The sequence below is a fragment of the Peromyscus maniculatus genome, chromosome 7, assembly GCF_049852395.1.
Source record: "Peromyscus maniculatus bairdii isolate BWxNUB_F1_BW_parent chromosome 7, HU_Pman_BW_mat_3.1, whole genome shotgun sequence".
In the NCBI taxonomy this organism is placed as follows: Eukaryota; Metazoa; Chordata; class Mammalia; order Rodentia; family Cricetidae; genus Peromyscus; species Peromyscus maniculatus.
The window spans coordinates 68,095,173-68,109,202 of record NC_134858.1 but is presented as its reverse complement, the minus strand read 5'-3'; the positions used below and the strand labels follow the sequence as shown (position 1 = coordinate 68,109,202).

The following is a 14,030-nucleotide window of genomic DNA, read 5'->3' as shown; positions in this document are numbered from 1 at the left end:
AAGGAAGGAAGGAAGGAAGGAAGGAAGGAAGGAAGAAAGAAAGAAAGAAAGAAAGAAAGAAAGAAAGAAAGAAAGAAAGAAAGAAAGAAAGAAAGAAAGAAAGAAAGAAAAATAAAGCCTTATAAAAAGCAAAAGACACCGGAAGGAGAGATATACGGAGAGGGCTGATAGGCCTGTGCCTCCAGGTGAGACATACCACCATAGTGACTTCATAGCAAAGCAGCCACTGGGCAGGGTGGGGGGAGGGTGGGGCCATAACAATAGATTCACAAGCCTCTATCTAGATGTTATCAGTAAAGGTTGTTGGGATTTGGGGATGATTTGTCAAGTTTCTGGACACAGTATCAATATAGAATAACCAATGACATTTCATTGCACCATCTTTGAACAAAATAAAATCTGGGGAGAAACAAAAACAGTAACACTGGGTGTAGCAGTGCATTCCTGCACTCCAAAACTCAGAAAGCCAAGCAGGAGTGATAAGGAGTTTCAGGCCAGCTTGGGCTACATAGCAAGACAAAACGAAACCCAAACTTACTATTTAAAATTACCAATATCCAGTCACAAAATCTGGTTCCAGGTCTCTAAACACACACACACACACACACACACACACACACACACACACATTCATTCACAATATCATAAAGAATGCCGAGTGTCTTGAAACAGACTAACCTGTGGGAGTCACTACATGGGAAACTGAAACAGTATCAGGAGAATTAAAGACCTAAATAAAGGGAGAGACATCCAGTTCATAGATGTAAAACAATCAATACTGTAAAGGTATCAGTTCATTCCAAACTTACTTACTCGATATAATTACAATCAAAACACTAACCTCTTTATTTGTAGTATGATTAGAGGAATTCATTTGGATTTTATATGGGACGCAAAGTCTAAGAATAATCAGTCTCTCACTCTTGCTGTCGCTCTCTCTTGCTCTTGATCAAATTCAGGCCTCACTCATGCTACCAAAACTGTTTAAAGAAAAAAATGACAATCAGCACTTGAGCGATGTGTATCGGTATTATTGTGTTTTTTTTTTAACATAAAAACAGTTTATAATTCAAAAATCCAGGGTTATTTGAAACTGGAAAATATTTTCTCTGTAGAAAATAGGAAAAATGATAACATTTCCCAATAAGCCCGTTTAAGCCAAATAATAGCTGAATTATACATATAAATATTGGTATATCAGTATTATTGTAGAGTGTGGTACTAACAGATACTGAAAATGGACCAATGGGACAAAATAGAGAAAACCAAAACAGGTCCATGAACTTGATGTTTTTTAAAGACTTATTTTTATTTTATGCATATGAGTGTTTGGCTTATTTGTATGTAAGCACATGCAAGCACTTTTCTTAGAGGCCAAAAAAAGTATGGCCGATCCACCTGTAACTGGAGTTACAGAAGGTTGTGAGCCCCATTGTGGATGCTGGGGACCAAACCCAGGTCCTCTGCAAGAACAACCAGAGCTCTCAACCCCTGAGCCATCTCTCCAGTGCCATGAACTTATTTTTTTTTCTTTTACCAAGTTGATGCCATAAAGCATTGGTAGAAAGATAGATATTTTTTTCTTATTAATGAATTACATGGAGACAAAATAGTTATCATGAATCAAGGCTCATCTGGGCCACATAATGAATTCCAAGCCAGGGTGGCCTCAGTGTGACACCATGTCTCAAAACACAAAACAAAATTCCATTGTGATTGCTACCTTACACAAAACACAACTCAATTTCATGTAGATCATAGATCTAAATATGAATCAAAATAATTAATTTTTTTTTTCGAAACAGGGTTTCTCTGTATAGTTTTGGTGCCTGTCCTGGATCTCACTCTGTAGACCAGGCTGGCTTCAAACTCATAGAGATCCTCCTGGCTCTGCCTCCTGAGTGCTGGGATTAAAAGCGGGTACCTCCAACACTTGGCTCAAAATAATGATTTTTTTTAAGCCAGGTGTGTGTGGTGGCACACACTAAAGGCCAGCCTGGTCACCATAAAGAGTTCTAAGCTAGCCAGGGCTACATAGTGAGACCCTGTTTCAATTAATAATAATTATAATAATAATAAAAAATAAAGATTACCATGCAAAGAATATAGGGACACACATACTACCAGTTTCAGTGTGCAGATATACTAGAGAAATGTGAGTGAAAAGACACACGAAGTGTCATCAGAGTGTGTGTAGTGATCTATGACAGGTAACCTGGAGATGGATGGGATGTAGTGGGAATTTCTTTGAGCCACCAACCAGCTCATGTCCAAATAAGGACATGGAGGCTTAGCTGGGCAGTGGTGGCAATATATCTTTGCATAGTTAAACAAATATTCCACAACAATGAAACATTATTATGTTCTATATATTATTCTAGGACAAATAGGGATAATGATCAGGCTTTTCTGTAGCCTGATCCAGGTTGGGTGTCTGACCCAGGAAATTTTTTTCAAAGGATCCTTTTCCATTGAACTGAGTTGCTGAGGGAGGAGTACATTACTCGTTCACAGATGTTTCTCCTCAAAGCCATTTTGGAAGTGTGTGGTCAGGATTTTGTGTTAGGAAAAGCCTTATAAATACCCACCAAAGCACCAACAACAAAGGGAAGGACTTACAGAGATGACTGCAGTGTGATTAAGAATGTCTACCCATGTGGGGCTATGGTGGCGCATGCCTTTGATCCCAGCACTTGGGAGGCAGAGGCAGGCAGATCTCTGTGAGTTCCAGGACAGCCAGGACTGTTACACAGAGAAACCCTGTCTTGAAAACAAAACAAAACAAAACAAAAAACAATGTCTGCCCTTAGGGGAGGCAACTCCGTTGGCAGGGGGCTTGTCTAATGTGCTCTAAGCCTGAGTTCCATCCCCAGGACTGCATAAAACTGGGTGTGGTGTTGCACACCAGTAGCCCCAGCACCCAGAAAGCAGAGACAGAAGGCTCAGCAGAGGGAAAAGGATCAAAAATTCGCCCGGCGGTGGTGGCGCACGCATTTAATCTCAGCACTTGGGAGGCAGAGCCAGGCGGATCTCTGTGAGTTTGAGGCCAGCCTGGGCTACCAAGTGAGTTTCAGGAAAGGCGCAAAGCTACACAGAGAAACCCTGTCTCAAAAAAAACCCAAACAAACAAAAGGATCAAAAATTCAAGATCATTTGAAACTACATATTCTTTTGAGGCCAGCCTGGGCTAACATGATGAGACACTGGTCTCAATAATGATAATAGTTAATAATGATAATTTCTTTTAAATTTCAGTAAAAAATGATCAAGACTTAAAAAAGCACTTTACCAAAATGAAAATTCAAAGTTCATATTGACATAAGTATAATATAACAATATATTTAAATATAATTTAAATGTATATGAAAATCATAGTTAGCATATTCAAACTGATGCATTGCCTTTAGGTCCCAGTGTAATATCTACATCAGAGAGGATAAATAATGGTATGGATGGAACTCATTAGTGCTGAGAGAAAATCTAGGTGAATCCTAGCAAGCACCTAGGATTATTGAAGAAAATGATAGAACTACTTGTTTCTTTGACCCAGAGATTTACTTCTAAATACACGCTCTATTGAAAAACAAGTACAGTCATGTGTCACATACTATTTTAGTCTTTGGTGGTCTATAAGAGTGTACTGACCAGGGCTGGAGAGGTGGCCAAGGGGGGAAGAATATTTCCACGCTGCCAGAGGACCCGGTTCAGTTTCCTGCACTTACCTTAGGCTGCCCACAACTGTTTGTAACTCTCGTTCCCAAGGATCTGACACCCTCTTTTGACCCCCATGAGCACCTGTACTTGTTTGCACACACACAGACACACAAGCATGCACATGATTTAAAAAATAAAATCTTTTTTTAAGCTGTTTAAAAAAAAAAAAAGGTTGTATTACCCAGTGACACCATAGCCATCTGGTTTGTATGAGTACTCTCTTTGATGGTCACATAATGTCAAAATCACTCATGTTCTCAGATGATATCTCTGTTGTTAAGCAACACATGACTGTGCACATAGCAGCAGTATTTGCAAGCCACACCTCAGAAGCCACCCAAATGTCAATTAACAGGAAAGTGGATAAACAGATTGTGGTACAGTCATGCAATAATATTCTCTAGTAGTACTCAGTATGAAGCAATTATAGTTTCCTACAGCAATATGGTTACATCTAACCAAAATGATGTTGGAAGAAACCAAGTACAGGGACTGGGGAGATGGCTTGGAATATAAAAAGATACCTAACTTTAACCTGTTGTTTCCTCGTGTGCCCACACACAGGTGAATGTGCATAGACACACACCACATAGACACATACATGTGCAAATAAATGGTAAATGAATGTTTTTTTAATTAAAAAAACAAATAGAAAAGATCATAGATTATGATATTTCACTTATATGGTTGAAAAAAGGACAAACTAAAGTCTATTTTTGAGATAACATTCAGAGATAAGTTTATAAAGGATAGCAGAAATATGATTGCCACATGAAGGGTGTAGTTCACTGGTAGAGCACATACCTAAAGTATGGAAATCTTTGGACTCACACCCAGAAATAAAAAGAAAAAGTAAAGTAACTTGACAAAATATAAATACGGAATTGTGACAGAGGTAGATAGAGCTGTGGGGAGCTGGAGACATTCATTTGGTAGAGTGGAGGATCAGAAATTCAAGTTCATCCTCAGCTACATAGCATGTTTGAGGTTAGTCTGGGTTACGTGAGCCTGAGAGAGAAAGAGCGGGTGGGTGGGTGGGAATGAAGAGTTCTAAAATAACATTGCTAATGATAGGTATAATCTAGGGTGAGGTTTCATTTTTTATATTTTTATTTTATGTAAATGGATGTTTTGCATGCATGCATGTCTGTGTACTATGTGCGTGTTTGGTGTGTACAGGGGCCAGAAGAAAGTGTTAAATCTCCTGGAACTGGGGTTACAAACAGTTGTGAGCCACCCGGAGCGTGAATGCTGGGAATTAAGCCCCAATCCTCCTGGAGCAGCAAGTGCTCTTAACTGCTGAGATGTCTGTCTAACCCCCCAAACCCCCCTTTTAGATTAAAAAAAAAATCACAAGCATAATTTTAGAAAGAGTCTTTGACAAATGTTGCTATTGACTGCCAACTTTGTAAACATTTGATATCAACAACAAAAAGCACTTACTGTTATCCCTTTTAATACAGGCAAAGTGTCTTTGTAACAAACAGTAGCAACACAGTAACAGCTTTGAAAGCTCGGTTGGAAGACTAAGCTGTTTCTTTTGACTGATACTTAGTTGATAAAATAATGTAATGCAAATACACATAACACTTGGATCATCCCAGTCATAGAGAGAGGATCTATGGCTTCCTACTCAGAAGGCTGAAACAATATCATATTGGTGATTTTTTAAAGCAACTAATTCTGTTTAAAAATATAACAAATAACCCAGGCATGGTGGTGTATCCCTTTAATCCCAGCAGGCAGATCTCTGAGTTCGAAGCCAGTTTGGTCTAAGGAGTGAGTTCCAGGACAGCCAGGGCTACACAGAGAAACCCTGTACAAACAACAACAAAACCAAGGTCAGGTGTGGAGGAGTAGGCCTTTAATCCCTGTACTGGGGAGGCTGTAGCAGGCTGATTTCTGTGAGTTCTAGGCCTTCATGCTCTACATATTGAGGTCCAGGTCAGCCAGGGCTACCATATTCACCCAGCCAATTCCAATTTGCTAACATCTGTAACTCTGAGTTTGATGTGGCCTTAACAGGAGGTTTCTCATAACTACCCATCAAAAGCAGGAGCTTCTGAACATGAAACAGTTTCTCATAACTACCCATCAAAAAGCAGAAGCTTCAGGACATCAAACAGTTTCAGACATGTTTTTTTAACAGTCTCAGGAGCATGCTGCACCTCTAAAGCTGAGTTTTAAAAAGACGTGGTGATGAGGTGAAGCTGCAGAATCAGCGTGTAGGGAAACGGGAGACTTGAAAGAGTATCGCAGTCAGGAGACTGCATGGGTGTTGCAAGGGAGAGATGATGAGACATGTCTGGGGAGGCAGCAGGGGGATTCTCATGCATGCTGTGTTGAGAAAGGAGGCAGCAAGACCAGTTAGGGAGCTCTTAGTGTGTAAAGAGTGAGGTGGAGTACGAAGGGATGGACAGACGGACAGTCCACAGGCCTTAGTCATTAGGTCGATGGGGGATCATCCCATTAACTGAGATGCTAAAGTCAGGTAAAGGAAATTCGTTTTTTAAAAAACGCTATCAGAGTTGAGTTTAAAGTTAGGAGCCACAAGGATCCTGAATATGGTAAGAACAGAGGCCTTGCTTGGTTTGAAAGAGGCCTGGATTCCACCCGCAGGCTGACGGAGGAGAAAGAGGGGAGGAAGGAGGAACAGAAGAAACAGCACAGAGTAGGAGAAGGACAGAGATTCTTTTGTTGTTGTTGTTTTGTTTTCTTTTGTTTTTTGAGACAGGGTTTCTCTGTATAACTCTGGCTGTCCTGGAACTCACCCTGTAGACCAGGATGGCCTCGAACTCACAGAGATCCACCTGCCTCTGCCTCCTCAGTGCTGGGATCAAAGGCGTGTGCCACCATTGCCCAGCTGGTACAGCTGGATTCTACCCCCAGCACTAGAAGAAAGAGGAGAAAGAGCAGAGGAAGAAAAAAGAGAAGGAAGAGGAAAGAGGTGAGAAGGAGGGAAATTCAGATTTTAGTTTGTTTTTGGCTGAGGATGTAGCTTGGTTGGTAGAATGCTTGTCTAACATGAATGAAGCCCGGGTTGCATCTCAAGTTCTTTGTAAAACTGGGCATGGAGGGGCATGCCTGTAATCCCAGCACTTAGGATTAAAGGTCATCCTTGTCTACATAGTGATTTTTGGTTTTTTGTTTGTTTGTTTTTTTTTTTTGAGACAGGGCTTCTCTGTGTAGCTTTGCGCCTTTCCTGGAACTTGCTTTGTAGATCAGGCTGGCCTCAAACTCACAGAGATCCGCCTGCCTCTGCCTCCCAAGTGCTGGGATTAAAGGCGTGCGCCACCACCGCCCGGCCATAGTGATGTTTTTAAATCAGATTTTTTGTTCCTGTCTTTCCTTTTACAGTGAGCATTCCAAAAGAGCTGTCTACATTCACTGTTTCTTCCTCACGTTTCCATTTCCGCTGAACTCCTTTTGACATGGCTTCTGTCCCTACTGCTGCATTGCATTTGCTCTTTCTAAATTCTCCTGTCACCTGCTGAGCACTAAAATATAACATAAGCTTTTAAGTATTTAAAGTGGCAACCACCCACTCAGTTTCTGATGATAATTCCTGTTTAAAACTCCTTCCCCTCAAATTCAGCAATATTGCCATCCTCCAGTTTTCTACTCAGCACTGTAACATCCTGCTTCATCTGTAGACTCTCTTCTAAGCTACCACCTTCCTGTGACCTTCATTCAAACATTCTAGTACTCAGGGTTATTATACTGGAGGAGGTACTAGAGGCCAAGTCAATACACGCCTATTTAATCCCTCTTTCTCTAGTTTTCTTCTCTATGGGAAGATCAAACACCCAATTCTTTTCTCTGACGTTAGGGAAGAGCCATGTGCCACAGTTTAGGACCATGAACTATATGTAGACAGAAACTTGAGAAGTTTTCTTTTCCCATTAAGAGTACCTGACAGGGCTGGGAATGTGGCTCAGTGGTAGAGTGCTTGCCCAGCATGTAAATGGCCTCAGCTCAATACTCAGCATAAATAATAAATAAATAAATAAATAAATAAATAAATAAATAAATAAATAAATAAGGAAGGGAGGCAGGCATCTGGCAAAGGGAAGACTTGAATGTCATCATTCTGCCCTTGTATTACCAGAGCATACATACAGAATTGGAAGGTTACTTGTGATCTTTCAAGACTGAGGGTGACATGAAGATGGTGTAGGAGAAAGATGGTGCTTGCTTGCTGGCATCATTCATCCATGCCCACAGTGCACTGCTTACATCCAGCTTTCTTACTGCATAACTAAATAAAGTATGTGTATGTTCTTAGTCAAATTAAAGTTCACACTTACAGAAGTTTGTGCTCTTAGATAAACCCCCCACCTTTTCATTATGGTAGAGGGGGACCTTAACCACCATCTGGACTTTAATCACCAATCACTATCCACTTGGAGTTAGAAAACCCACATCTAGGGCCAGGCAGTGGTGGTGCAGGCCTTTAATTCCATTACTCAAGAGCAGATACATGTGGATCTCTGTGAGTTTGAAGCCAGCCTGGTCTACAGAGCAAGTTCCAAGACAGTCAGGGCGACACAGAGAAACCCTGTCCCAAAAAACAAAAAAACAAAAAAAACAAAAAAAAACAAAAAAAAAAGTAAAAGACCATATCTCCACCCTCTCGGTTAGGATCCATGTGTCCTCCTGCCTTCTAGATCCTCCGCTTAGACTCTTATCTCCAAGCAATTTAAAATGTGCACGTTTTCTTATAACTTCCCATTTGAAATAACTAAGTTTTTTTTTTTAAAGTATGACAAACACTTTAAAGAATAAATGTGCAGGAGTTGTTTCTAGACAAAATGCAAATTGGTCTTCTCTGTCTGATATTTACCTATCTCTAAATTTGTTCTAAACCTTTCCATGTAAACTCAGTCCTCTAGCAATGGAGGCAGAGATTCATTGTCTCATGAAGGCAGAAGTGTCTGGGTTGGAAAATATGACTGGACAATAATTACTGCTGAAGATTCCTGCTGGAGTGTGAGATCGATAGAAGATTCTGCCGGACATCAGGACCCGATGGCCGTTCTTAATGACTGCCACCTGTGTGGGAAGCTGCACATCAACACATTTCAGCTAAGATTTTTATTCCCCTTTTGTGGGGAGGGGTGGTGACTACCTCCACTTTGACTCTGTTTCACTGATGACACATCTTTGAACATTTACATTTCAAATGTAAAGATGTTGACTAATCTTTTAATGTATAGTGAACCAGTCTTGACCAAAAGGCCTGTCTAGGTTCAAACACTGAGTGACCACACAAGCAATCCGCTGTTATTAAACCTATAAGAAGAAGCTGTAAAGCGCTCTCTCTCTCTCTCTCTCTCTCTCTCTCTCTCTCTCTCTCTCTCTCTCTCTCTCTCTCTCTCTGTGTGTGTGTGTGTGTGTGTGTGTGTGTGTGTGTGTGTGTGTACACACAACAGTAGGAGTAACTACGGTCCCTCAAGGCCTACCTTTACTCTTCATGGTGGTCAGGAATCAAGTTGTCCAAGGAAATGAATACTCTCCAGGCCAAGAGCACCAGGATGGCAGGGCAGCCGTTGCCTTTGATTTTACTTCAAAGCTGGAGTGGGGCAAGGTGAGGCAGGCACAGCTGCAGGGTGAGCCGGCCCTTCCACGGCCATACTTCCACAGCTGTTCTGTTCCCAAGGCTTCAGTGGGCCTGCCTGACGTTTCCGTGAAGCAGGCCTAGCTGTGGCTCTTCAAAGGGGTGAAGACTTTTCTTTGAATTTTGGAACTTATATTTCTTAGACTTGAGTAATAGATAATTAAACCACATAATTAGAGTAACATTTACAACTGGAAAAACAGGTTCATCATAAATCCATCTGATTCATGGTCCTCACCCAGGCAGAAGTCGGTCACACTGGGTAGCAGCTGTCCCACTGTAAGTGCCCCTGCTACGGGTGTGAGCCTAGTTTACAATACGTATGTATTACTACTGCATTGAAGGAGAGGAGGGTGGCCATGTTTCTTCTCGGGATAGGTGTCTGGACATGATGAATTATCTCTGTGTGGGAATTTGAGGAGGCCTCTCCTTCCATCCACGTTTTTCTTTTTTCCTGTATCTGCCACATATTAGGGATGGGGGACGCTTCTCTGCTGTCCATCACTAACCTTACATTCATTTGTTTTTTACCTTTTGGTGGTGCTGGAGACCGAGTCCAGGGCCTTACTTCTGCCAGACATACTGAGCTACACCTCCACAGCCTATGGAGAGCTGCAGGGAAAGTGAAGCTAGCTGCAGGGAACTATGTGTGTTCTTCTCCCTGGTGCTGAGGCAGTTAGGCTGGAACCTCCCTAGCAGTTTGGCTAATGGGATGTGGGTGGAACTGATGTAAGCGATTTCCATGTCTGGTCCTTAAAAGCTGCATGGGCGATCCTCCAGCCTCATTTTTACCATGGCCTAGGAGACTTCATAATCCAGGTAGTACAGGTGCAAGCTGTCAGAGATTCACGTCAACAAGAGCTGGCCCTGCATTGAGAAATAATTGTGTTTGTTTTCAAGGCAGAGTTTCTTTATGTAGCCCTGGCTGTCCCGGAACTAGCTCTGTAGACCAGGCTGGCCTCAAACTCACAGTGATCCTCCTGCCTCTGCCTCCCCAGTGCTGGGACAAAAGGTGTGCACCACCAATGCTCGGCTGAGAATTAAATTTTTGCAGCACTAATGGGGGTCTGTCAGCCGCAGCAGATTGTGTTTGCCATAACGAATACACAGTTCACGGCAGGAACAGATCAGCTGCCTATGGGAAAATCTGGATGTCTGTAGAAAAATTTAGGATAGAAAACATTCACAAACAAAGGAAATGTTCATGACACATTCTTCTGTAATACAAACAACAACAACAAATATGTATATATGCATATTTTTCATCTGTTGCTTATTTATAGGGACAGATTTGAAGAAATGTGCTGTTAATTTTCCAACATGTGAACATCATAGACTATACAAAAACTAATATGGCTATAAAATCACTAGGCAATAGAATTTTTTACAGTATTTATTTTTATGAGTATGACAATTTGCTGTCATGTATGTCTGTGCACTATGTGTGTACAGTGTCCTTGGAGGCCATTGGATCCCTTGGAACCAGAGTTACTCATTGTGTGACCTGCCATGTGAGTGCTGGAAACCAAACTTGGGTCCTCTACAAGAATAGCCATTATTAGCCACTGAGCCATCTCTCCAGCCCTAGATGATCAAATCTTATGAAACAACCGTTGTACACATGATCCCCTGTTGAATATTGCTTTATGTGTGTTCAAATATATCCAACTCAAGACAGAGAACATTTTTAGCAGCCAGGAAGAATCCATTACATAGCTTTCCAATCAGTATCCACCTCCTCCCAGATAACCACTCTTCTGAGTTATGTTATAGTCAATTAATTCTGTATGTGATTTTTAACATTTATGATGGATTTAGATACTATTTACTCTTTGGGGGGGGGTCTTTCTTACATACCACAGTGTGTAAAACGATGTTGGTATATGTGCCAATAACTCATTCTTATAATCTGCTGTGTGATGTTACATTGTCTGAATTTACCAGTTAAAGATTCCTTTTCCTCTCATAGACATTTAGGTCATTCATGGTTTGTGGCTAATGTAAAAAAAGCTGAAGAATAAGGCTACGAAAGTTCTTGTATCTGTCTTTTGTTGTTGTTGTTGTTTTGTTTTGTGGACAAGCTTTGTTAAGGAAATGCTTTCCTGGCTCACTTTTCTTCAGTATGTTCTGGCATGCTCCAAACACTGTCAGAATGAATGGATCAGTGACAGCCAATGTGCACACTGTGTAGGATTTTCCACATGCTGTGCCCAGCTCAGTGTTATTGTCTCTGTACTGAAGGACACCAGTTCTGGCCAACGTGACGTAGTATTCTATTTCAGATTTTCTCTAAGCAAGGCTGTTGGCAAGAATAACCGGTCGCACTCTGCCCTATCTGATCATCTTCAGAGTCAGCTTGCACACTAGCACATACTGTCAGCTTTTCATAAAAGGTCGTAGCTATAGTTGATTAAAGCCAAAGACTTTTTCATCATCTTTGTGGTCACCAGCTTTCTGCTTTAAGTGAAAGATGACTCCCAACCTAGGGCAACAGCCAACATGGCCTGAGAATGAGAAAGGCTTGCATATGTCTTTTGTAAATATATGCCCTCAGTTTTGGAAGCTACATATCTATTGGTAGAATTACTAAGCACAGGATAGGTGTATATTTAGCATTTTGCTGGGTTTCCACATGAAATTTATAATTTTTTTTTTCAAATTCTGTGAAGGTAGTCACTGGAATTTTATAAGTGTTTGGAATCTTTTGATGGTTTTGGGTATTATAACCACTTTACAATTTTAATTCTATCAACCATGTTCATCTTCTAGTGTCTTCTTCGATTTCTTTCTTCATATTTCATTAGAGACAGATACGTAATCAAGGCTAGCCTTTAGCTCACTCTATAGCCATGGATGACCCTGGATTTCTTCATCTAGCCTCAGCCCAGCCATGTGTTGGTACTGCAACTATGTGCTACCATGCCCAGATCAGTGTCTAAAGTTTTATAGTGGAGGTCTTTCACTTCCTTTGTTAGGTTAATCCAAGAGTGGTTTTGTTTGTTTTGTCTTTGTTTTTTAAGTTATTATGAATGGGATTTTTTTCTTGATTTCTTGCTCAATAACTGTTATTGGTAGCAAGAAAAGCTACTATTTTCTATATTTTGATTTTATATTCTGCAGTTTTCTGGATGAGTTTATCAGACCTAATTCAAAGTTTTCTTTCCTATTTGTATCACTTTTATTTCTTTCCCTTGACTTACTGCTTCACTAAGACTTCAAGTCATATACTGAACAAGAACAGTGCAGGTGGGCTGGAAAGATGGCTCAGTTACCTTATATCCCTGGTAATTAATTCATAATCTCTTAATGAGTTATCAACCAATACTTATGCAAGAAGTAATAAATACAGACTCATCCTTAAGAAGATCAGGATCGGGTAGGAAATAGAAGGGTAAAGTGGCCAGGTGGTGGCGCACGCCTTTAATCCCAGCACTTGGGAGGTAGAGCCAGGCTGATCTCTGTGAGTTTGAGGCCAGCTTGGTTTACAGAGCGAGATCCAGGACAGGCACCAAAACTACATGGAGGAACCCTGTCTCAAAAAACAAAAACAAAAACAAAAAAAAAAAACAAAAAGAAGAAGAAGAGGAGGAGGAGGAGGAGGAGGAAGAAGAAGAAGAAGAAAAAGAAGAAGAAGAAGAAGGAGAAGGAGAAGGAGAAGAAGGAGAAGGAGAAGGAGAAGAAGAAGGGTAAAGTGGACTGATGGGATAAAATGTGGTATAATTAAGGAATATTCCTTTACGCTGTGTGAAGATGTGTCACTGTGACTGGTTCAGTAAAGAGCTGAATGGTCAATATCTAGGCAGGAAGAGGTTGGGCAGGATTTCTGGGGACAGAGAGGATTTGGAAAGGAAGAAAGGAATGCAGAGAGAGCAAGACATGCAGAAGGGGAGGTCAAAGCCTCGAGCCACGTGGCAGATGAACAGAAATGGGTTCACTTAAGTAATAAGAGCTAGTTATAAACAAACTTAAGCTGTAGGCAGAGCTTTCATAATTAACAATAAGTCTCTGTGCTTGTGTGTGTGTGTGTGTGTGTGTGTGTGTGTGAGAGAGAGAGAGAGAGAGAGAGAGAGAGAGAGAGAGAGAGAGAGAGAGAGAGAGAGAGAGAGAGAGCTGGCAGTCCAAAGAAAAATCTGCCTACAAGAAACGGGTCTAACAGCCGGAGCTATGACCTGCTCTCTCTGTTCCTAGTCTTAGAGGAAAAAGCTTCAGACTTTCACTGTAAAGTGTAATGGATATTATTTGTAGACACCTTTTCTTACTTGAAGATCTTCACACTTAAACATATTAATTTTTGTGTGTATGGGTGTTTTGCCGGTCTCTGTGTATATGGATCACATGCATGCCTGGTGCTGGCTGAGGTCAGAAGAAGGCACCAGATCCATTGAGACTGGAATTACCGATGGTTGTGAGCCACCACTTGGGTGCTGGGAACCGAACCTGGATCCTCTGGAAAAGCAGCAAGTGTTCTTAAATAAACTGCTGCACCATCTCTCCAGACTCTGAAGACCTTTTAGAATATCTTATTTATTCTTTGAGGATTTCATACTTGTGTCCAATATATTTTCCTCCACTCTGCTTAGACCTTTCCCAACTCCATGTCTCCTTCTCCTCCTCCTCTTTCAAGGCAACATACGGAGTCCAAATTCCTTCTCAAGTGTGAGGCCACCCACTGGAGCGTTGGCAATCTACAAATGGCCAC

At 41.2% G+C, this 14,030-nt stretch overlaps 1 long non-coding RNA gene and 1 pseudogene across 1 annotated transcript; both read right to left on the bottom strand.

Moving 5' to 3' along the window:
* Positions 1-844: 844 nt before the first annotated feature.
* LOC143274273 (uncharacterized) lies at positions 845-10,198 on the bottom strand. Its single transcript, XR_013052810.1, has 2 exons — positions 9,177-10,198; positions 845-980 (listed from the first exon to the last, which is right to left on the bottom strand). It is a non-coding gene; the product is annotated as an uncharacterized LOC143274273 (long non-coding RNA).
* A 1,120-nt stretch (positions 10,199-11,318) lies between these two features.
* LOC143274271 (large ribosomal subunit protein eL30 pseudogene) lies at positions 11,319-11,864 on the bottom strand (annotated as a pseudogene).
* Between the last annotated feature and the right edge of the window lie 2,166 nt (positions 11,865-14,030).